We start from the raw sequence: 24,080 nt of genomic DNA on the forward strand, positions 1-24,080 counted from the left end.
AATTTATACTCAACTTTATATTTTGCTAGAACCTAAAGCCCTAAAATCAATTTGCTCACTGTTTGACTGCATAGATGATATACAGACATGGATGTCTGACAATTTCCTGCAGTTAAATAAACAGAAGACAGAGGTTCTTGTTCTTGGCAGTGATTCACAAAGGAATGATGTCCAGACTTATTTAAATCAAATGAATTCTGAATGCCAGACAATGTGTTAAGAACCTGGGCGTCACCTTTGATAATGAGCTCAGCTTCAAATCACACATCATGACAGCTTACTTTCACCTTCGAAACATCGCTAAGGTCCGAGATATGCTCTATCCTGCTGACAGTGAAAAACTTGTCCATGCATTTATCACATCAAGGCTAGATTATTGTAACGGTGTTCCATCTGCTCTTCCAAAGAGCTCTATTTCGCACCTACAGCGAGTTCAGAACGCGGCTGCAAGGGTTCTGACCCGCAGGAGAAAGAGAGATCATATTACACCTGCACTCCACTCACTGCACTGGTTACCTGTCAGCTTTAGAATAGATTTTAAGGTTCTAGTCATGGTCTTTAAATGTCTTCATGGTCTTGCCCCTCTTTACCTCAGTGAAATGATGGTTAGATATGTTCCAGTCAGGTCTCTCAGGTCTTCAAACAGTAATCTACTGGTGATTCCTAAAAGCCGATTAAAGATTGGCGAGGGTGCTTTTAGCCACTATGGCCCAAAGCTCTGGAATTCTTTTCCTGAAGAGCTCCGAGGCATTTCATCCCTGCATAGTTTTAAGAGCAGTCTCAAAACATTCCTGTTTAGATCCGCTTTTAGTTAAGAAACTCTCAATCTTATTTACTTTATTACATTATGTTGCCTATTATTTTCTAAATCTAATTATCTTAATAGTTTTATCTTATTTACTTTACTTTTATTATCTTTTTTTACTTCATTTTTTTACTTTTTATATTATTTTAATATTTTTATCTTTAATTTCTTTTAACATTTTCTTTTTGTCTTTTTGTCATATCGCCTTTTAATGTTTCTTTTTATTTATACTGTAAAGCACTTTGCATGTATGTATGAAAGGTGCTATACAAATAAAGATTATTATTATTATTATTATTATTATTATTATTATTATTATGTTTTGTGTTAGACAAAGAACAAAAAGCACAAATAGGCTAAATTAATTACAAAAATATCATTATAAAAGGTAGGCTATGTACCTTTGCGTAACAAAACGCAAAATTAGTAAAATGATACTTTTGATTGCTTCACGAATATAGTTGCCTCTCTCCTCAAGTCCTAACGACCGTGTCACCAGTTGTTTGAAGATGGAGGTTCACAAGCAGCGTTATCACCATTCGGCGATTTACATTTAGCTTATATTGCATAAATTTCGTTCCCCACCTAAAATTAAGTTCCATTTATGTAGTGAATTGTGAACTTGAGAATAAACCTCCGCTGCTGTGGTTAATGTTAATGCTCTGTTTGAACCGGCCTGCTTTCATCTTTCCCTAGATAGGGAATGGCGTTCAACATATATTTTGTTTCCACATCAGCGGCCACCCAGAACCTAATCCCAAATTTATCGGGTTTATTGGCCATGTACTGAGTGAAACGACAACGAGCTTTAGTTGGGAACAATTGCTCATCAACAGTTATGTTCTCACCGGGCGTGTAAGAAGCAATACTGTTTTTCACAAATTTATCAAATATCTCCGAGATCATAGCAAATTTATCAGTCGCAAGGCGGGCAGCCCTTGTGCTCTTGTCATCAAAGCGCAGATAGCGCATGATATCTGAATGTCTGTCTAGACTAGGGTTGCCACCTTTCACCAATGAAAATAAGGGACGCCCACCACAGGCCGTGACCAACATGGCCCAAGTTGCCAAACTCGCATTTTATGTTGTTTTTTTGTAAAGGGGTGATCAGGAAAGCAATTAGCCATGAATAAAATTAAATACTTTTTAATTTTTTACTTTAAAATAAATAACAAAGTCAATATACTAATACTATTGTATAGTACAGGGGTCACCAACATGATCACATAGATGAATATCATCAATATTAATAACAACATATAATTAAAGGTAAATTGAGCAAATTTGTGATTTTACAAGTGTGTATCCAACTGGTAGCCCTCCGCATTAATTGGTCCCCAAGAAGTAGCTCTCGGTTTCAAAAAGGTTGGTGACCCCTGGTATAGTAGTTTCAATAGGAAACTGAATCAATAATAACATAATGTTCTGTACCACATCAGTGTCTGATGACTGTGGTATGAAGAACTGTTTCACTGATGCCTGGCTTTTCTCAGCTTTTACATTTTTGCCGTGTTGCTCTCCTGATCCATGCTGCCTGATATCAGTCAGCCCGCCGTGCGACACTGAAAATACTCGCCGACAAACCTTACAATTTGCTTTAAATTCATCCCCAATAACGCTATTCAGCCATGGATGCGCCTCTTCCCAGTCACGTTTGTATCTCTGCAAGCGCTTTCGTTTCTGGGGACGTGGTGGCGTGTCGGGTGTAGCAGAAGACATTTTTTCAGAGGCGCGGGACGGGCGTGTGGCTTGACGCCTGCTAGGAAACGGTGACAGTAGCGCCAGCAGCAGGTAACACTGGTCCGTAGCAGGCCGGGGGTCCTAAGAGGATCCATGACCATTTTGCTGGCCTTAGTATTTCCTGTATTTTATTTTATGCATAATTGTTACATTTATTGTTGATGTGTGTGTGTGACAGAGATGAGCATTGGACACTTTTGAAAATATGGAACAAATCGCGTCCCGTATCGGTTCAATACGGGACGCAACATTTAACTGCCAAATACGGGACGATTCCGTATTTTACGGGACGGGTGGCTACCATTGTCTCTTTGAAAATGGAATTTCCCAAGTCAGCAGACCAGTATTTCAAGCTTTTACCGGCTGTTATAACTCTCAAATAAATGAGACCCACAAATGCTGTCAGTTCGTCAGCTGTTAGTTTGAACTGAACATTATTTTGTTCAGCCTCTGCCTCTGTGTCAAACACAATAAGCTGGTCAGTGGACTTTTAATTTTGTCCTTGGCATAACACGTAGGCCCTGGGGTTTCTCTCACAATATTGCACTCTTGTGTTCTACCCCGAGGCTTGCCAGCAGTTTGTTCAAGCCATACCGTACCGTCTTTGGCCTGAAATGAGTCACCACCACACTCAGTTTCAGAGTTCGATTCCAAACCGAGGAGTCACACAAACTGTGTTGCTGTTTGATCACCCAAACCGAGATTTCAAGCAAACTACGTTGCTGTTTGATCGCCCAAGCTATCTTTACTCAAACTGTGTAGCTGCCAGACAAATTTATAATTCACGTTGCCTCATGAATGCTATTGTGAATAAAGTGTTCATAACAGCACCGCCCATGCTATCATCTCAGTTTTACATCGCTCGCAATGTTATGCATTCATATATGTAACTTGCATTCTAATTCATTCATTTGTAATGCCAGTGTGTCAAAAGCAGCCATACATAATGTATGTATCTAACAGCTAGCCCTGGCAAAGAGGGATTAAACCCGAGAGATTATTTCTTTGAGATATTGACTTGATAAGTAGGTTACCATTCGCAGAATTCCTGCAAACTACTAAAGCATTTATTAGGCAAAGCAAGACTCACTCACGGTTTGAAAACCGTTGATGTAAACTTATATACAGTATATATTAAATCATATTAATAAATAAGGTATATATTTTAAGACTTTGGAAAGTGAAACACTTTCACTTTCGTTCAACAGATGAATTCCGTTTTTTTCTTTACACATAATCAGTTTGAACTTTGTGATTAATTTAGTTTTGAAAACTATTGATCTTTATTTAGTTATACTAAATATTAAATGACATACAAATCTTTGCGACACCCGCTGGTAGAAAAGAGAATCACAGTCTTGAAGTGTAGGCGACGACGACAATATTACAGAGATATGAGCAAAATCGATTTAAACTAGCCTGTACAGGTTTTCTTTTAACAATGTAAAAATACTAGTTTATTAAAAGGACAATTCTGGGAAAAGTCATGAAAGGAGGGTTCTGAAATTGGATCCAGTGCAAAGATATTATTTTTGTGCTGCTGCAGTCAAGTGACCGGTGCTCTGCGCTTCTAGGTATAATTAGGTCAACCAGAGGCGGCGCTTCTAGTAGACGTCACAGCGGTCAAATGACCGGAGCTTTGGCGCTTCTAGTGGTAAAAACTCACAGCCTGGTTCATTACTCAAAACCACAATCATGGATAAGACTGCCGACCTGACTGCTGTCTAGAAGGCCATCATTGACACCCTCAAGCAAGAGGGAAAGACACAGAAAGATATTTCTGAATCAATAGGCTGTTCCCAGAGTGCTGCATCAAGGCACCTCAGTGGGAAGTCTGTGGGAAGGAAAAAGTATGGCAGAAAATGCTGCACAATGAGAAGAGGTGACTGGAACCTGAAGAAGATTCTGGAGAAGGGCCGATTCCAGACCTTGGGGGACCTGCAGAAGCAGTGGACTGAGTCTGGAGTAGAAACATCCAGAGTCACCGTGCACAGGCATGTGCAGGAAATGGGCTACAGGTGCCACCTTCCCCAGGTCAAGCCACTTGAACCAGAAACAGCAGCAGAAGCGCCTGACCTGGGCTACAGAGAAGCAGCACTGGACTGTTGCTCAGTGATCCAAAGTACTTACATGTCATTCGTAAATCAAGGTGCCAGAGTCTGGAGGAAGACTGGGGAGAAGGAAATGCCAAAATGAAGTCCAGTGTCAAGTACACACAGTGAGTGATGGTCTGGGGTGCCATGTCAGCTGCTGGTGTTAATCCACTGTGTTTTATCAAGGGGGGGGGGGGGGGGGGGGGGGGGGTCAATGCAGCTAGCTATCAGGAGATTTTGGAGCACTTCATGCTTCCATCTGCTGTAAAGCTTTATGAAGATGAAGATTTAATTTTTCAGCACTACCTGGCACCTGCTCACAGTGCCAAAACCACTGGTAAATGGTTTACTGACCATGGTATTACTGTGCTCAATTGGCCTGCCAACTCTCCTGACCTGAAACCCATAGATGATCTGTGGGATATTGTGAAGAGAAAGTTGAGAGACGCAAAATCCAACACTCTGGATGAGCTTAAAGCCGCTATCGAAGCATCCTGGGCCACCATAACACCTCAGCAGTGCCACAGGCTGTTTGCCTTCATGCCACGTCGCATTGAAGCAGTCATTTCTGCAAAAGGATTCCCGACCAAGTATTGATTGCATAACTGAACATAATTATTTGAAGGTTGACTTTTTTTGTATTAAAAACACTTCTTTTATTGGTCGGATGAAATATAGTACATTTTTTTTGCCAAAATCATCAATATTAAAACAATAAAAGGCTTGAACTACTTCAGTTGTGTGTAATGAATCTAAAATATATGAAAGTCTAATGTTTTTCAGTACTGTCACGGTGAGGACCCTGGCCCCTCCCTTTTGGGCATGTGTTTACGTTGTCCACATGTATCGTCTGCGTCTGTGGATCTTCATGGTTGTGGTTACGTCTTGTGATAATCTGTCTCACCTGAGGCTCGTCTCGTAATCACGTGGGGCTAATGTGGTTTGTCTATTTAATGTGCGCTCGCGCAGTGTCCTGTGCTCGTCGTTGTCTGAGTCTGAACGTTTCATGTTTATGTTAATGTTTTTACGTGCGCATATGGCGCTATTCGTTGTCTCAATAAAAGTGACGTCCGTGACCAAGCCTGGATTTGTGTCTCGTCCTTCAAGCTGCACCCGACGTCACAGAACGACGAGCCTTCTGAGACACCAAAGAATGCCAGGCTACACGACGCAGCCAAAGAAGGGCCAGCGCCCCAGCAAGCGGCATCACTGTGCCTCTTCCTCGCCTGCATGCAGTACGTGACACATATGCAAATCACGTTTTTAAAGCAGGACGCAGTATTTATTTTAATCTATTGATTACAGGACACACGATTATAAAGGAGTGCGTGTATAAAACATAGTGTGTGTATAAAACACATATAGTATATACAGGCATGAAAATCTGTCACCTTTCGGCGAAATTCGCCGTTTTGAAGTTGAAAAGGGTGACCTACGTGAATCGTGTAGATCCGATGAGATTTTTATTTAGGGGGGGGTCGGGAGATTATATGTACATATTTTAATTATCATATTGACTTAAAGCAAACAGCACTTCCGAAATTGGCAATTTCAATGACAGTGGCCAGCAGTTTCCGCCCAGAACCTTCATAGAGGCCAAATAGCGTTTCAATCATACAAACGTTCTTCATTCATGTTATTCACTTACTGCTAAGCGGGACGAGAAGCAGGACCTAGTGCTACACCGGGGACAAGTCAGAAGAGCGTACATTTACCAGATCGTACATTTACCACTACATTTACCAGATCGTACATTTACCACTACATTTACCAGATCGTACATTTACCACTACATTTACCAGATCGTACATTTTTAAGTGGGTGGATTTAATTGGGATATTAATGGTTTCAATCGTTTTCATATTTTGCGGTAAAACAAAGTTACTGCCGTTCGCTACAGCGTTGAACACTGTCAGATCTAACCACAAGCTCTTGTGATAAATAGGTAGATAGATGGGCCTATTAAGTTCGCGTCAACCCCGTGTAGTTAACGGTGACATAAAATAAGAAACAAGATTTTTTTTCTAGTGTGTCTGTAGTTGTAACTGGTGAATCCAGGGACGTGTGAGGATCACATTCGCACCAGGGCTGAAAAGGTTGAAGATGAAGTTGTAAATGCTTGTCGTTTGAGTCTACCCTGTGCTTTAGCCCAGGTTAGAAAATAAAAACACGTGAACCTGGTATTTTTACACTCATTTTCGCCGCTGATGTATTTATTGGTTCATTAAGACGTAATGGTTTTGACTGAGCCATCCGGAATGGCGAAAGCGGCTTCTTGCGTTTACGGATTGCGTTTACATTGAATCCATTGACATGACAGTCAAAAAAAATTTTTTTAATGGATTTTACTATATTTTACGGAGCCCGTAAGGTGACATCATGTAAAAAATAAATAAATAACGCGTGGCCACGACTTATTAACGCGTGGGAACGAGATACTAACATCGCCTTTCACACATGGCAACAAAGTTTATTTTTTCACAGCAAAGCAAGCAGATCCCAGGGATGTTCGCGAACTGACTGCCCAAGGAAGATAAACCTGGCTTTATATAAAGTAATACTTAATTATCTTGTTCGCACGCGTTAGTAAGTCGTTCGCATGCGTTAGTAAGTCGTGGCCACGCGTTATTATATTTTTTACATGATGTCACCTTACGAGCAATATTTGGCATCACCTGTCGCTGTATCCCCTATCCCCGTACAGCAGCAGCCACCTCCCCCCCCCGTCGCAGTATACCCATGACGTCACATATCAAACCCCCCCCCCCCCCCCCCCCCCCCCCCCCCACATGTCAACGCCCCGTCGCCGTATCACCATGACGGCACATGCCCCCCCCCCCCCGGTCTTGTCACCTTTTTAACCCCTGACCCATTTTCATGCCTGTATATAAACCTAAAATATTTATGTAATTTTTTTACTTTTTACCCCAGACCCGAAGATCAAACAGGAATTTAAAAAATCATAACCAATAATAGGGTAAACGCTAATTTATTGCAGATGTTTTTTAACAAATGAACAGTATTCCCTCCAAAAATAAACATCTTAAAGTGCGGGACATCCAGAGACAGCCACTATTAATCTCTCCTCCATTTTGCAATCGGAACAAATAATCAGTAGGAACCAAAGTCAGAGGTGCAGTTTCGGAGGAGGGTGCAAACATACTTTCTGATTGGTAGTCGCCGCCGCGCATCACTGCTCATTTGCATAAAGTTGAGCCAAGCTCAACTTGTTCGCGTCGCTCGAATCGCTTATGCACAGTAAGTAGGTTGAACAGAGGCGGCGCTTCTAGTAGACGTCACAGCGGTCAAATGACCGGCGCTTTGGCGCTTCTAGTGTTAACATTACTGTTAATGTGTTAATTGATGTGCAGTTATTCTGTTTTTGAAAGTTATGGGGACATGGGAAACACGCTCGGGGGTGCTGAAGTGTCTGATATGTATAAAGTGACACCATCACCGTGATGTGAATGTGGCTGAGTGAGGTGGCTGTCAGCACGAGCAGGGAGGGGAATTGAGTGGTGTATTGTAAATAAAAGACATTTGCTGTTGAGAATGAGCTCCTCTCGTCAGACTCCTTTCTTCATGGACGCGACAATATTATTATTATTATTGCTAGAAAAATGTGTGATGTTGGTTTTGTTATTGTAACCTACAGTATAACCCCTCCCCTCCTGTCAATCATGTGTTTTACTTCCTGGTTTTTAGTTTTGTTTTCCCGTATGTGGAAACCCCTTGTTGGCCTATAGCCATTACTCCTGTCACCTGTGTCTTCAAATTAGTTCAAATTCCTCAGTGTAGTTTTACCTTGTGTATGCATCCTTTGTTGTTGGCCATGGCCCTGTTCTTGTGATCATCGCATATGTCTTGTGCTCCGGTTTCATGTGTTTTGAGTTTACATTGTGTTGTTGTAACTTTGAGGTTTCTTAGTTTGATGTTCTGATCCTATTTAATTGTGTTATTGCTACCTTTGTACTCTCTTCCCGGTTGTTGCTGTAACTTTTGGGTTTCTTAGTTTTATATTTCTAATCCCATTTTGTCTATTGTGTATCAACAGGAAAAAAGTTGAAAGTCTCACACTTGTGGTTCTGACTGTTCCAAAAAGTAATTGTAATAAAACACACCACTCTATGCAATTGTGTCCACCTTCTCTGCTTTGCAAACCTATTGTTACAGTTATATGCTGTTATTATTAATAGTAGTAGTAGTAGTAGTAATATAGTATTATTTAATTTTAATATCAGTAATGGTAGTATTAATAGTTTTATGAGGTAGTACTACTATTAGAATTTTTATTTCTGTAATATATATGGCTTATATGGCTTATTTTCTACTCCTCATGGAACTGTGTGACTCACTGACAGATGTCAGAACTCACCACTGCACAGTTGTTACTCTGCAGAAGGCAAAGGTGAATGGAGCAGTGAAGGAAGACCTTGGGGTAATCGTTCATCTCGAAGGAGAATTGGGAGGTTGTGGAGACACCACTCTGAAGGACTTGTACCATTTTATCTTCTGGATTAGGACACCTGGAAATATTTGGCATAATTCAAATGACATGCAGAGACTTTTTTGTCCAGTTCAGTTGAATAAGTGTATAGGCAAAGGAAAACAAAACAGAATAAGAAGAGTTTGTGGGATGTTGATTATATTGACTATATGCTAACCTGCACTATGTGCAGTGTGATGTAGAGTTATTTCATCTTCTGGTTCTGGATTTGGTATGCAGAGTTTCAAAGAATCTTACCGTTCAACAATAAGGTCCCAGCGGACATAATAGTCAGGATCGCTCTCAGGGGTGGCCCAACATGAATCAGTCACTGTAGCAATCTGACTACTGTCAACCCCTTGGACAAACACTGACACATATACCCGCTGGTCCACCTCTACATATGCACTGCCATAGTAAGGTTGGGAGAAACCAGGATCCTTATAGGGAATCATCTTGACCTGGTACATCCCCACACCACCTGGAATGTTCTTGTATATTATACTGTAGAAGGGTACAACCATATATTAATTAGTATGAATGAAACTTTAAAGTTCACGTTACAGTTTACACAGTTACAAACTTTTACAAGCATTCATAAACTGGCAAGAAGTAGCAGCCAGTTGCACACAGCGTACTCTCCGCCAGAAACCTCAACACTTACATGGCGTACTCTCTACAGGAAACCTCAACACGCACACATCGTACTCTCCACCAGAAACCTCAAAACACACAGCATACACTCTACAGAAAACCTCAACACTCACACCGTAGTCTCCACCAGAAACCTCAACACTCATACAGCATACACTCTACAGGAAACCTCAACACTCAAACAGTGTACTCTCCACTGGAAAATTCCACCCGCTGGTGGACCCGATTCAGAGAGAGGACAATACCCAAGACAGAGCACTATGCACCACTGGGCATACAGACACACATTCACGCACGCACACTCAGACAACTGTTTATTAGAAATATTAAGAGAAACACACAGTCACACTGAGAGAATTTAGTAGGGACAGCAAACAGATAGATAGATAAATACTTTATTGATCCCAGAGGGAAATTCTTGGGAAATTTACCTATCCATCATTTTTCGGACTGTGGGAGGAAACTGGAGACCCCAGAGTAGACCCAAGAGGAAACCCATAGTGACACAGGGAGAACATGGAAACACCACTCATATAGGAACTTGAACCCAAGACTCAAGACCCTTGTACTAAGAGGCAAACATGTTAACCACCATGTTGCCCAAACTGGAAACATGATATATATAAAAGCTATTTTTCACATATGAGAGATGTCACAGACCTCAAATAACTGTCCATCTCACCTCTGCAGATGTTTGTGTTCTGTTGCTATATTGACGGTTTCGGTGAGTTGGTAAGTGCAGAAGACCCGTAATTCCAGAATTTTCTCTCTGTTAATGGGTATTCTAGATGGGTCAGTTCCACCCAGGATCAAGTTCTCATAGATCACGTGGGTCCCATTGGCCTGTAGAGATGTTTAGATATTGTTAATCCTTAAATATTTAATAAGGATATTCAGTAGAGTATATTATTTCCATTCATGAAGAAATCTATCTGTGGGTTGTAGCACTGTATATGATATTCAAATTGTATCTGAAACAGTCTGCATAACTAGGGTTTAATGTACCATGAGGTTTGTGCCACAGATGTGATCATCATTATAAAAATAGAACACTAGTCTGCCATTCTGGACTGTTCCTCTGCAGCTTGGGTCACTCAGGTGTAAAGTGTCGACAGAGAAACCATCTTCAAAGAGCTGACAGCGTGACAGAGTTATGCGCCCAGATCGGCCCCCACACACTTCAGCAGCATCTGGAACACCAAGATGGGAGGTGAAGGAATGGAGGGGAATGAGAACTAATTTTGATACAATGGTGTCAAACACAGTATGTTGCGCATGTTTCCACCTCACTGTATTAAAATGTGCTTTTACCATAAAACTCTGGGTATGGTGTACGATGATTCTCATTACAACGGCAGCCATAGACACCATCCATTTCCCCACACCACTCATCCTCAGTGCATTTCAGCTCCCCACAGGGGCCAACTATTTCTGTAAAGAGGAATAATTAAGCTTAAATAGAATGTAGTCTCATTTTTCTTTTCTAAAATACATCACAATGAAAATGTTTATTATACTGTATATAATACATTCCCTTACTTTATTTCAGATTTTTTAATGAAAGTACATGAAACAAACATTTTAACAGAGATAATCAAGTCATAGTAAATGGTTTTATAGCCTGACATCTATCACTTCAAGAATGTTTGTAACATAAACGGAGAGGGATCCTTGGGCAAAAGCACAATCCTTTTATGTTGAAATATTGGTACAATGTTAGTGCACGAGTTGGCAATGGAGGAATGAAGGTTAGCTTGTATAACTATACGGGAGTAGTCAATCCGGTCCAACGTCGTAACGAGATGGCAGAGTCAGAGAGGCACCAGAGAGCTAGGCAGGACACAAGGTCTAGAGAACAAGCAGAGGTCGGTACACAGGAGAATCACCAGGCAGAGAGAACGCTCGGTACGCAACATAGTTGGCAATACTTCGCAAGGAAGGAAGTGAAGTGCAGGTGTATAAGTATAGCTGGGAAACTGGGCATGATAAAGAGAAACAGGTGAGACTACTTAGGCTATCAGGTGTTATTCCTAACAATGTTTTTGAGGATAAGAGAAGCAACCGTACGTATGCATCCATAAACACCGTCTGTCTCTCCACTAGTGTTGCCACCTGTCCCGGTTTTCACGTGCCTGTCCCGGTTTTCCCGGGCTGTCCCGGTTTGTCCCGGTTTTTCTTCATTTTAATATTCGGTCCCGGCAAAAAAACTAGGTTAGTTCAAACCACGATTCAGACTGTTTCTGCACACTGTTTGTTTCATGTTTTTTTTTTCTCACTGTGTCCATTTTAAACCCCTCCGGTAATATTTTACGTTCGCCGCCCCCCCAGGTGGCAACCCTACTCCACACCACTCATCCTCAGTGCATCTCAGCTCTTCACAGGGGTCCACCATTGCTATGAAGAGGACAAATATTAACTACAATGTGGAGGGAATTTTTTTTTCGTTTTATAAAAAACCCAACAATGAAAAAGATAAAAATGTAAAACCAATTAAGTTATTATCTAAATAAGAGCAGCAAGACTGCGCAACTTGTGTCTACCTGAAGTAAAGACTGTTGTCTCTGGAGTTGAGATCATTTCAGTGGTAGCTGATGACTCTGTAATGGTATTCAGTAGTGTGTTAGGTGTTGTCGAAGTAGTGACGTATTAGATATGTTTGTAAGATGGCTTTTACCGTAAGGTTCTGGTTGTGTTGTAGCATGAGTTTCATTATCAAAGCAGCCATAAACACCATCTGTCTGCCTACACCACTCAAGATCAGTGCAGTTCAGCTCCTCACAGGCATCCACCCACGCTAAATATATTAATAGAAATACAATAATTAAATATTGTTCAGGAAGGTTTTATAGTTCAGGAGGGTTTGAGGATAAGAAAAGCCACCGTACGTAAGCAGCCATAGACACCGTCTGTCTCTCCACACCACTCATCCTCAGTGCAGTTCAGCTCCTCACAGGGGTCCACCATTGCTATAAAAACGAAAAGGTAAGACTCTTAATCCAATTAAATTATTATCCAAATTTAATAAGAGCAGCAGGACTGGAAATGTTGCATTTACATGTAGTGGCAATTGTTGTCTCTGGAGTGGAGGTAATTATAATGGAAGGTGTTGTCTCTGTAGTGATCATTCGAGTGGTAGATGGTATCTCTTTAATGGAGGTTGTTGTCTCTGAAGTTGTACCTGTTGTCTGTATATTGGGGGTCTTTATGGTGATATCTGTCATCTCGGGAATGGGGGCCAATGTCTGTGCATCAGTAGCTGATGTCTTTTCAGTGGAGGTTTTTGTTTGTGGAGTAATAACTGTTGCCTTTGTAGTGGAGATTATTAAAGTGGTATATGTTTTTTTTGGAAGGGTACCAACTGTTTCTGGAATGGGGGTCACTGAAGCTGTAGTGGATGGTGGTAGAAAGGTAATTCTTGTTTCTAAAGTGGATGCAGTTGTCCCTGGAATATAGGTTTTTATAGCAGCGGTCATTGTCTCTGGTCTGGAGATTATTTTCTCTGGAGTGGTATCTGTTGTCTTTGATATGGACGTCATTGGAGTTTTAGCTTTTGTATTTGAATTGGAGATCAATGGCTCTGAAGATGTAGCTGTTCTCTCTGTAGTGGATATCATGTGAATGGCATTCATCTCTGGAGTGGTTGTCCCTAGAATGGAGGTTGATGTATGTGGAGTGGTAAATGTTGTATTTGTAGTGGGGGTCGTTACAGTGAGAGCTGTTGTCTCTGGTTTGGTACCAATTGTCTCTGGTGTGGAGGTCAACAGATTGTTAGCTGTTGTGTCTACACTGTTGTTAACTGGAGTGACTAATGTTGGTTCTATAGTGGAGCTGATAAGAATGGTAGCTGAAAGGGAGATCGGTGTCTTAGGGGTGGTAGCTGTTGAATCTTTAGTGGAGATTGTTGTTTCTGGAGTGGAGGCTGTTCTCATTGTAGTGGAGGTAACTAAAGTGGGAGCTGTTGTCTCTGGAGTGGAAGTAATCAGAGTGTCAGATACTGATGATGTATTGTTAATTAGAGTGGCTACTGTAATTTTTTTAGTGGAAGTCATTAGAGATGTATCTTTTGTCACTGTATTGGAGATTGCAGTTTCTGGAATCATAGCTGTTGTTTCTAGAGTATAGGTTAATAAAGTGGTAGTTATTGTCTCTGGAGAGGAGATTGCTATTCCTAGAGTGGAAGCTATTGTTTCTGGAATGTAAGTTGATGTCTCTGGAGTGGTAGCTGTTTTCTTTCTTGGGGAAGTCATTATAGTGGAAGCTGTTGTATTGGGATCGGTACCATTTATGTCTCTGGTGTAGTTTATCAAAGTGTTAAATGTTGTGACTGCACTGTTTGTCACAAGAGTTGATATTGTTGTGTTTGTAGTGGAGGAAATTATAGAGGTAGCTGATGTCTCTGGTGTAGAGATTGTTGCCTCTGCAGTAGTAGTTCTGTTTGTAGTTGAGTTGGTTGGAATGGTAGCTCTTATCTCTGGACTGTCTGTTGGTAGAGTGGTAGTTATTGTGTCTGGAGAGGAGACTGTTGTCCTGAGAGTGGTAACTATTGTTCCTGGAATAGAGGTTGATGTCTCTGGAGTGGCAGCTGTTTTCTTTGTAGTAGAAGCCATTATAGTGGAAGTTGTTGTATTTGCATCGGTACTGTTTGTGTCTCTGGTGTAGATCTTCAAAGTGTTAACTTTTGTGTCTGCATTGTTTGTCCCAAGAGTGGATGCTGTTGTGTTTTTAGTGGAGGTCCTTATAGAGGTAGTTGTTGTCTCTGGAGTAGAGATTGTTTCCTCTTCAGTGGTAGCTATTCTGTTTGTAGTTGAGTTGGTTGGAATGGTACTTTTTATCTCTGGACTGTAGGTTGTTAGAGTGGTAGCTATTGTTTCTGGAGTGGAAGTTGATGGCTCTGGAGTGGCAGCTGATTTCTTTGTAGTGGAAGTCATTATAGTGGAATCTGTTGTATTTGGATCGGTACCATTTGTGTCTCTGGTGTGGGTTGTCAAATTGTTAACTGTTGTGTCTGCATTGTTTGTCCAAAGAGTGGCTACTGTTGTGTTTGTAGTAGAGGACATTATATAGGTTGTTGATGTCTCTGGAATAGACATGGTAGCTTCTTCAGTGGTAGCTGTTTTATTTGTTGTTGAGTTGGTTGGAATGGTACCTCTTATCTCTGGACTGTCGGTTGGTAAATTGGTAGTTATTGTGTCTGGAGAGGAGAGTGTTGTCCTGAGAGTGGTAGCTATTGTTTCTGGAATGGAAGTTGATGTCACTGGAATGGCAGCTGTTTTCCTTGTAGTGGAGGTTATTATAGAGGGAGCTGTTGTACTTGTACTGGAACCATTTGTGTCTCTTGTGGAGGTCGTCAGATTGTGAACTTTTGTGTCTACATTGTTGGTAGCTAGAGTAGTGTAGAGTAGAGTTCTCTTTGTAATGGTACCTCTTACCTCTGGAATATAGGTCATTAGAGTCATAGGTCTTGTCTTTGTAGTGGAGATCTTTGTTTCTAGAGAGTTAGCTGTTATATTTGTAGAATTTATTAGAATGCAAAATGTGTCTGGATTGTCACCAGTTTTCTCTGGACAGGAGGTTTCTTGAGTCTTGGCAGACTCGTTGTTTGTTAGAGTCACTACTGTATTTTTTGTAATGGAGGTCATTAGAGGGCTACCTATTTTATCTTTAGTGGAGATTCCTGATTCTGAAGTGGCAGCTGTTGACTCTGGTATGTAGGTTGTTAGAGAGGTAGTTGTGTTCTCTAAACTTGAGATTGCTTTCACTGGAGTGTTATCTGATGTCTTTTTCTGTGTGGCCATTATGGTGGGTACCGTTGTTTCTGTACTCAACGTTGTTAGATAAGTAGCAGTTGCCTTTATATTAGAAATGTTTGTCTCTGAAGTGGTATATGTACTATTTGAAATGGAGAGTGGTGTTTGTGGAGTGGTAGCTGTTTTGTGTGCATCGGTTGTTAGAGTGACTACAGTTGTATTTATAGTGGATTGTGTTAGATATGTAGTTTTGTCTTTAGTGGAGATCATTAGAGAGACAGAGATTTTTGTTGGATTGAAGGTTGTTGCTTCTGGAGTGGTAGCTGTTCTCTCTGTAGTGTATGCTGTCAGAGTTGTAGGTTTTATCTCTGGAATGGCGGTTGATGTCACTGGAGTGGTAGGTCTCCTTACTGTAGTTGAGTTTATTGGAGTGGGAGTTGTTGTCTCTAGATTTGTATCATTTATTTTTAGACTGGAGGACATCAAAATGTTAGCTGTTGTGTCTGAATTATTGGTTGATTTATTGGTTGCTGTTGATGCTGTAGTAGAGTTAGTTTGATAAGCAGCTGATGTCCCTTTAATAGAGACTGCTGTTTCTGGAATGGAAGCTGTTTTCATCTTTGGAGTGGACATTGTCTCTGGACTGGAAGCTATGCTTCTTCTAGTTGAGGTTGTTAGAGTGGTACCTTTTGTCTCAGATGTGATGCCCGTTGTGTCTTGAGCGGGGGACTTTAGAATGGTAGCTATTGTGTCTGCATTCAAGGTAATTAGAGAGGTAGATGTTGGCTGTACAGTTGATGTTTCTGGAGATGTAGATGTAGTCTTTGAAGTGTGGGTCATTACACTGGTAGGTTTTATATTTGGAGTGGACATTGACTCTGGACGGGAAGCTGTTCTTCTTCTTGTAGAGGTTGGTAGGATGGGAGGCGTTACCTCTGATGTTGTACCTGTTGTCTCTTGCGTATGGGAATTTAGAGTGGAAATTATTGTTTCTGGAGTGGTAGTTGATGTCCTTGTAAGTGAGGTGATAACAATGGTAGCTGTTGTCTTTGGTTTGGTACCCGTTCTTTCTGATGTGGTGCTCTTCAGAGCAGTAGCTGTTGTATCTTTAGTGGACATTATAGTTTCATCAGGGTTAGCTGATGTCTTTGTATTGGAAATCATAATAGCGGTAGCTGTTGTGTCCAGTTTGTTTCCAATTATCTCTGGAGTGGAGGTTTTCAGACTGCTAACTAAAGTGTCTGCATTAGGTGTCATTAGATGGGTAGTTGTTGGCTTTAGAGTTGATGTTGTTTCTGGAATTGTAGAAGTAGTCTTTGTAGTGGGGGTAATTAGACTTGTAGGTTTTATATGTGGAGTGTACATTGTCTCTGGATTGGAAGCTATTTTCACAGTATAGGTTGTTAAAGTGATAGCTGTTGTCTCTGAGGTGGTCCCTGTTGTGTCTTGAGTGTTGGAATTTAGAGTGGTAGCTGTTGTCTCTTCAGTGGAAATTGTTTCTGGAGTAGTAGCTGATGTCTTTGTATGTGAGGTGATAAAAATTGTAGCAGTTGTGTTCAGTTTGCTACCAGTTGTTTCTGATGTAGAGGTCTTCAGAGAGGTAGCTGTTTTATCTTTAGTGGACATTTCATCAGTGTTAGCTGATGTCATTGTATTGGAAGTCATAGTGGTAGCCGGTGTGTCCAGTTTGATTCCTATTGTCTCTTGAGTAGAGGTCTTCAGACTTGTAGGGGTAGTTATTGCCTGTACATTTGTCTCTGGACTGGAAGGTATGCTTCTTGTAGTATAGGTTGTTAGAGTGATAGGAGTTGCCTCTGAAGTGGTGCCTGTTGTGTCTTGAGTGTTGGAATTTAGATGTGTTGCTCTTGGCTCTTTTGTGGAAAACATTACTAGAGTGGTAGCTAATATCTTTGTAAGTGAGGTGATAATGGTAGCTGTTGTCTCTGCTTTGGTACCAGTTCCTTCTGATGTCAAGGTCTTCAAAGTGGTAGCTGTTGTATCTTTAGTGGATATTGTTGTTTCTGGAGTGTTAGCTGATATCATTGTTTTGTAAGTCATAATAGTTGTAGCTGTTGTATCCAGTTTGGTTCCAATTGTGTCTGGAGTGGAGGTCTTTAGGCTATTTCCTGTTGTCTCTACATTGGAGGTCATTAGAGAGAAAGTTGTTGGCTGTGCAGTTAATATTGTTGTTTGTGGATATGTAGATGTTGTCTTTGTAGTTGGCGTAATTTGACTGGTAGGGTTTATCTTTGGAGTGGATATTGTCTCTGTACTGGAAGGTATTCGTCTGGTTGTAGATGTTGTTAGAGTGGTAGGTGTTGTCTCAGAAGTTGTACCTGTTGTCTGTTTCAGGGAGGACTTTAGAGTGGTGGATGTTGTCTCTTTAATGGAGAACATTGTCTGAGGAGTGCTATACATTTTTCCAAGGGAAATTGTTGTTTCATGAGTAGAACCTGTTGTGTTTGTACATGAATTCATGAATTCATGAGTTTGTACTGTCGTCACTTGTTTGGTATCAGTTGTTTCTGATTTGGAGGTCTTTAGATTGGTAGCTGTTATGTCTTTATTGGAGATTGTTGTTTCTGGAGTACTAGCTGATGTCTTTGTATTAGAGGTCATAAAAGTGGTAGCTTTTGCCTCCTCTTTTGTACCAGTTGTCTCTGCAGTGGAGGTCTTTACAGTGGCAGTTCTTGGCTCTTTTGTTGTTTCTGGAGTATTAGCTGATGTTTTTGTACTTGAGGACATAGCAATGTTAGATGTTGTCTCTGGTTTGGTACCAGTTGTTTCTGATTTCGAGGTCTTCAGAGGTGTAATGGTTGGATACTTAGTGGAGATTGTAACTGGACTGGAAGCTGTTCTTCTTGCAGTAGAAGTTTGTGTATTGGAGATTGTTTGGTCTGCTGAAGTAGCTGTTGTTGCTTTATTGGAGATTGTTGGAGTGGTAGCTGTTATCTTTATAGTTAAGCATTTGATGTGATGTTGGTTATATGGGTTAGAACTGTAATTTGTTGGAAGATTCTCATTATTAAAGCAGCCATAGAGTCCGTCGGTCTGATAACACCACTCATGCTTAGTGCAATTCAGGTCTTCACAAGGTTCCACCCATGCAAAATAGAGGAAAAATCAAGAAAGTTAAATAAAGGTGGAATGCTTTAAAATATATTTATAATAAACATCTTTTCTCAACTTATATTTCTTTAATAAAGTGATTCACATAAAAAATTCAATATTGATTGAAATCAAAATTGTAAATACTAATTTTTTTCATAACCTGACATCTACAATTTTTGGAAGGCTTTATAGACAGGTTCTTCTAAAAAAAATTAGCATATTTTGATAAAGTTCATAATGTTTTTCTATAATGGAATGATAAAAATTTTTCTGATTCACTGTACACCAACTGAAATATTTCAGGTCTTTTATTGTTTTAATACTGATGATTTTGGCATAGCCTACAGCTCATGAAAACCCAAAATCCTATCTCACAAAATTAGCATAATCATGAAAAGGTTCTCTAAACGAGCTATTAACCTAATCATCTGAATCAACGAATTAACTCTAAACACTTGCAAAAGATTCTTGAGGTTTTTAACACTAGAAGCGCCGCGCCTCATTTACATACTTATACCTAGAAGCGCGGAGGGCCGGTCATCTGACCGCTTTCACCACCTCCTACTAGCGCTGTGTTGTTTTCACCTACTTAAAGCGCACCTCGAGCAGTCAAAAGACCGCTGAGTCTTTACACAGGGGAGCTGGTACTGACACATAATTAACGCTAGATGGCGTTTTGCACAAAAGGAAGAATGAGCCCAAACAAAATATTCGTAATGGTGCACGTAACGTCAATATGGTAACAAATTAATGTGACTAAACCTTTTAGAATCAGTGCCTTGTGACCTTGTTCTCAGTAGCTACCCCATTGCCAGTTTTGTTTAGTTTAATATTGCATTTCCTGGTTTGTGCGAAAATGTAAATGCTAAATATAGTTTCAGTTTTGTTTCTTGGTTAGTGTAATAGTTTGCTTGGTTAGTGTAATAGTTTGCTTATTTGTCTGTGTGTTATTCTGTTGGCATATATGTCACTAGATTATCATGTTCGTTCGCCACACCACTAACCCACTGGCCCGCACCCCCACTGTGAAGCATTCACGTCTTTTGTCTTGCTAATTCAACAGACTGCGCTGCAGCCTTCCACCCCCACATCCACAGAAAGCTTGTTCAGTAATCAGAGTAGCAAAGTGAAGCCCGCAGACCGAGCTAAAGCAAGTTTGTTTGTATACTCAATGTTACGCCATTTCAAGTTTTAATGTCTAAAAGTTGTGTATGTTAGTGAATTGTAGGCTATGGTGAACATAACAAATCTACAAATAAATGTATATAATGTTTTGTGTTAGACAAAGAACAAAAAGCATAAATAGGCTAAATTAATTACAAAAATATCATTATAAAAGGTAGGCTATGTACCTTTGCGTAACAAAACGCAAAATTATTAAAATGATACGGATGGCTTCACGAATATAGTTGCCTCTCTCCTCTCTAATGTTCACTTTTTTATCTCGCCGTATTGTGTTGCCGTTTCAAATGAGGTGTTTGATCGGTGAATAGCCGATGTCGATGTGTGATCCCACGTCCTAACGACCGTGTTATCACCGAGCGTTATCATCATTCGGTGATTTACATGTAGCTTATATTGCATAAGTTTCGTTCCCCACCTCAAATTAAGTTCCATTTATGTAGGGAATTGTGAACTTGAGAATAAACCTCCACCGCTGTGGTTAATGTTCATGCACTGTTTGAACAATATTTATTAATTACAGCCAGGTTTTAGAGGTTGTAGAACACAGCTACAGGCCAACAACGGGTGCATCCCGTCTCTCTTTAGCGTATATTGAATAAGTTTCGTTCCCCACCTCAAATTAAGTTCCATTTATGTAGTGAATTGTGAACTTGAGAATAAACCTCCACCGCTGTAGTTAATGTTCATGCACTGTTTGAACAATATTTATTAATTACAGCCAGGTTTTGGAGGTTGTAGAACACAGCTACAGGCCAACAACGGGTGCATCCCGTCTCTCTTTAGCGTATATTGAATAAGTTTCGTTCCCCACCTCAAATTAAGTTCCATTTATGTAGTGAATTGTGAACTTGAGAATAAACCTCCACCGCTGTAGTTAATGTTCATGCACTGTTTGAACAATATTTATTAATTACAGCCAGGTTTTGGAGGTTGTAGAACACAGCTACAGGCCAACAACGGTTGCATCCCGTCTCTCTTTAGCGTATATTGAATAAGTTTCGTTCCCCACCTCAAATTAAGTTCCATTTATGTAGTGAATTGTGAACTTGAGAATAAACCTCCACCGCTGTGGTTAATGTTCATGCACTGTTTGAACAATATTTATTAATTACAGCCAGGTTTTGGAGGTTGTAGAACACAGCTACAGGCCAACAACGGGTGCATCCCGTCTCTCTTTAGCGTATATTGCACAAGTTTCGTTCCCCACCTCAAATTAAGTTCCATTTATGTATTGAATTGCACTATGCAACCTTTCAAATGCCCAAACCGAGGAGTCACGCAAACTGTGTTGCTGTTCGATCACCCAAACCGAGCTTTCAAGCAAACTGTGTTGCTGTTCGATCACCCAAACCGAGCTTTCAAGCAAACTGTGTAGCCGCGTGCTGACGAATTTATAGCTTGCGTTGCCTCATGAATGCTATTGTGAATAAAGTGTTCATAACAGCACCGCCCATGCCATCATCTCAGTTTCGCTCGCAAAGGTATGCATTTACATATGTAACTTGCATTCTGCTTAATTCTTTTGTAATGCCATACAGCCATACATAATGTATGTGTCTAACAGCTAGCCCTGGCAAAGAGGGATTATACCCGAGAGATCATTTCTTTGAGATATTGACTTGATAAGTAGGCTAATTACCATTTGCAGAATTCCTGCAAACTACTAAAGCATTTATTAGGCAAAGCAAGACTCTCTCATGGTTTGAAAACCATTGATGTAAACTTGTATATAGTATATATTAAATAATATTAATAAATAAAGTATATATTTTAAGACTTTGGAAAGTGAAACACTTTCACTTTCGTTCAACGGACGAATTCCGTTTTGTCTTTACACAATAATCAGTTTGAACTTTGTGAATAATTTAGTTTTGAAAACTATTGATCTTTATTTAGTTATACTAAATATTAAATGACATACGAATCTTTGCGACACCCGCTGGCAGAAAAGAGAATCACAGTCTTGAAGTGTAGGCGACGACGACAATATTACAGAGATATGAGCGAAATCGATTGAAACTAGCATGTGCAGGGTTTCTTTTAACAATGTAAAAATACTAGTTTATTAAAAGGACAATTCTGGGGAAAGTCATGAAAGGAGGGTTCTGAAATTGGATCCGGTGCAAAGATATTATTTTTTTTGTGCTGCTGCGGTCAAGTGACCGGTGCTCTGCGCTTCTAGGTATAATTAGGTCAACCAGAGGCGGCGCTTCTAGTAGACGTCACAGCGGTCAAATGACCGGAGCTTTGGCGCTTCTAGTGTTAAAAACTCACAGCCTGGTTCATTACTCAAAACCACAATCATGGATAAGACTGCCGACCTGACTGCTGTCTAGAAGGCCATCATTGACACCCTCAAGCAAGAGGGTAAGACACAGAAAGAAATTTCTTAATCAATAGGCTGTTCCCAGAGTGCTGCATCAAGGCACCTCAGTGGGAAGTCTGTGGGAAGGAAAAAGTATGGCAGAAAATGCTGCACAATGAGAAGAGGTGACTGGAACCTGAAGAAGATTCTGGAGAAGGGCCGATTCCAGACCTTGGTGGACCTGCAGAAGCAGTGGACTGAGTCTGGAGTAGAAACATCCAGAGTCACCATGCACAGGCATGTGCAGGAAATGGGCTACAGGTGCCACCCAGGTCAAGCCACTTGAACCAGAAACAGCAGCAGAAGCGCCTGACCTGGGCTACAGAGAAGCAGCACTGGACTGTTGCTCAGTGATCCAAAGTACTTACATGTCATTCGTAAATCAAGGTGCCAGAGTCTGGAGGAAGACTGGGGAGAAGGAAATGCCAAAATGAAGTCCAGTGTCAAGTACACACAGTGAGTGATGGTCTGGGGTGCCATGTCAGCTGCTGGTGTTAATCCACTGTGTTTTATCAAGGGGGGGGGGGGGGGTCAATGCAGCTAGCTATCAAGAGATTTTGGAGCACTTCATGCTTCCATCTGCTGTAAAGCTTTATGAAGATGAAGATTAAATTTTTCAGCACGACCTGGCACCTGCTCACAGTGCCAAAACCACTGGTAAATGGTTTACTGACCATGGTATTACTGTGCTCAATTGGCCTGCCAACTCTCCTGACCTGAAACCCATAGATGATCTGTGGGATATTGTGAAGAGAAAGTTGAGAGACGCAAAATCCAACACTCTGGATGAGCTTAAGGCCGCTATCGAAGCATCCTGGGCCACCATAACACCTCAGCAGTGCCACAGGCTGTTTGCCTTCATGCCACGTCGCATTGAAGCAGTCATTTCTGCAAAAGGATTCCCGACCAAGTATTGATTGCATAACTGAACATAATTATTTGAAGGTTGACTTTTTTTATATTAAAAACACTTTTCTTTTATTGGTCGGATGAAATATAGTACTTTTTTTTTGCCAAAATCATCAATATTAAAACAATAAAAGGCTTGAACTACTTCAGTTGTGTGTAATGAATCTAAAATATATGAAAGTCTAATGTTTTTCAGTACTGTCACGGTGAGGACCCCGGCCCCTCCCTTTTGGGCATGTGTTTACGTTGTCCACATGTATCGTCTGCGTCTGTGGATCTTCATGGTTGTGGTTACGTCTTGTGATAATCTGTCTCACCTGTGGCTCGTCTCGTAATCACGTGGGGCTAATGTGGTTTGTCTATTTAATGTGCGCTCGCGCAGTGTCCTGTGCTCGTCGTTGTCTGAGTCTGAACGTTTCACGTTTATGTTAATGTTTATACGTGCGCATACGGCGCTATTCGTTGTCTCAATAAAAGTGACGTCCGTGACCAAGCCTGGATTTGTGTCTCTTCCTTCAAGCTGCACCCGACGTCACAGAACGACGAGCCTTCTGAGACACCAAAGAATGCCAGGCTACACGACGCAGCCAAAGAAGGGCCAGCGCCCCAGCAAGCGGCATCACTGTGCCTCTTCCTAACCCCCACGCCGCAAAGCCACACCGTCTCTAGCGCAGCTGGAGCAGGACCCGTTCTGCAGGGCCATGCTGCATCAGGCGTGAGAAGCCTGCAATGCTAAGCAGGCAGAGAGCTTTCGCGAAGCCGCGGAACGGTGGTGGAGAGAGCAGCACCTCTCTCCATCCCGAGACCTCTCGCGCCTGAGGGTGGGTTGCCTCAAACTCTGCTCTACAGAGAAGACCCCCGAGAGCGAGTTCGAGGCGGAGGAGGCGGAGGAGTCGGAGGGCGAGGAGGAAGAGGAGGGCGAAGAACCTGCTCCCTCGGTCTGTTCCGCGCCTACCATGGACTACTGTGAGGGAGAGGAGGAAGA

General features: G+C 41.2%; 1 protein-coding gene across 1 annotated transcript in view; it reads right to left on the reverse strand.

Moving 5' to 3' along the window:
• Nucleotides 1-24,080, reverse strand: part of LOC143516410 (uncharacterized) — a 137,658-nt gene that overhangs the window by 67,962 nt on the left and 45,616 nt on the right. The window lies entirely within an intron of this gene.

This window comes from Brachyhypopomus gauderio, chromosome 6 (genome assembly GCF_052324685.1).
Source record: "Brachyhypopomus gauderio isolate BG-103 chromosome 6, BGAUD_0.2, whole genome shotgun sequence".
Classification (NCBI taxonomy): domain Eukaryota; kingdom Metazoa; phylum Chordata; class Actinopteri; order Gymnotiformes; family Hypopomidae; genus Brachyhypopomus; species Brachyhypopomus gauderio.